The sequence below is a fragment of the Condylura cristata genome, unplaced genomic scaffold (genome assembly GCF_000260355.1).
Source record: "Condylura cristata isolate star-nosed mole 26May11 unplaced genomic scaffold, ConCri1.0 scaffold00002, whole genome shotgun sequence".
In the NCBI taxonomy this organism is placed as follows: domain Eukaryota; kingdom Metazoa; phylum Chordata; class Mammalia; order Eulipotyphla; family Talpidae; genus Condylura; species Condylura cristata.
The window spans coordinates 78,091,577-78,093,116 of NW_004567103.1; positions in this window are offsets into that span (position 1 = coordinate 78,091,577).

Genomic DNA, 1,540 nt, shown 5'->3' on the forward strand with positions numbered 1-1,540 from the left:
TGAAAATAGTATTTTAAAAACTAGTTTGAACCGCCCCTACAATGTTGTACATAAAAAGGCAATCCAAGAACAAATCAATATAATTGAGTAAAAAGACAAATCTCAGTTGCCAGCAGCCCTATAAATAATGCTCACTGCAAGCTGTTTTCCATTATTAACTATAGTCTATAGGCCTCACTGTAGCCAAATATGGAAGCAGGTGTGAAAACTTAACACAGAAACTGCTTCTCTCTATTTCCTAGGGTAATTTGGCTTATATGTTTCCCTTTATCAGAGTTGCAATCTTAACACAAATGAGTTCTGAACTAAGATTTGAAAGAAATGCTGAGCTTAAGAAAAAAGAAGGAAATATATTTCAAGAGAGAGGGGCATGAGCAATGCTTTGAAATACTATTGAATAGAGCTGAGAGAAATTAAGGATGAATAGGACAAAGAAGATGTTAGTACTCAAAAATATAAGAATAGAATAGTATCTGGTTTGGAAAAAGAAGGGAAATCAAGTCAAGCTGCTTGAAAGAGCTTTTTTGCTGGATGTACAGTAGATTTGTGAGACCTTTTTCCTTTATGTAAGCAGAATGTTGTTTTGAGATCATGAGCTAACACTTGTCAGATGCACTCAGCTTGTACCAAAAGTCCCTAGGAAATTTGCTTTTACATTTTGCATGCTTAAACTTTAAAATGTTAAGCCATGAGTGATGGACATATCATCCCTTAGTTAAGTCATAGAGATCTAAAGAACTCTTTTGAAATGATGTAGCATTCAATTCCATTTGTATTGATTTTATTATATAAGGATGAAAATAAACTACAAAACAGTCATGTTTCAAAATGGCTTGAGAACAATAACCACAACCATTTAGAAAATATTAAGATAAAATATGTTGACTGGAAAAACTAAAATAACCATATTCCTCCAGCAGAAAATGTGTAAATTGGGGAGAAAAATGGGGTAACTAAATGTAAGGTTTACTGAATATGTTATAAGGAGTGGATTGTGCAAATCATTGTTAAAGTTCAAGTGGCAAGGTGTCTGTATTTTTAAATAAAAATCATTCGAATCTAAAGAATAGTTTCTCTGCACCTTAATTTATTGGACATTTTACATGGGATTCTCTGTAGACATGTAAGAGAATACAAAAATGCAATGATGTTATGCATCAAATACTTTAGTAGAATTGTAAAAATTAGTTAGATTTGTGTGTAGTGCCTTCAGGATAATAAATATTTGGAAGTATGTTTAAAACTTTTAATTTTCATTTTAGGCTGTTGTAGTGGCAGGTTAAAAACTTTGTAGTGGCATAGTTAAAAACTTTAGAAATAATTATTATGACTAAATGATTCATACTTATTTAACATCATACTTATTTAAAAGTCATTCTTCCTTCTAGTTATTAGCACTATTCTATACTTTTATCAATTACTCTATATTTTTGCACAAAAAGCATAACTCAAGGGAATAAGTGTATTATTTTATTAGTTTTTAATTGAGTTATTCAGGTAACTATATTTGCAGATAACTTTTGTGCAGGAGATAAGCATT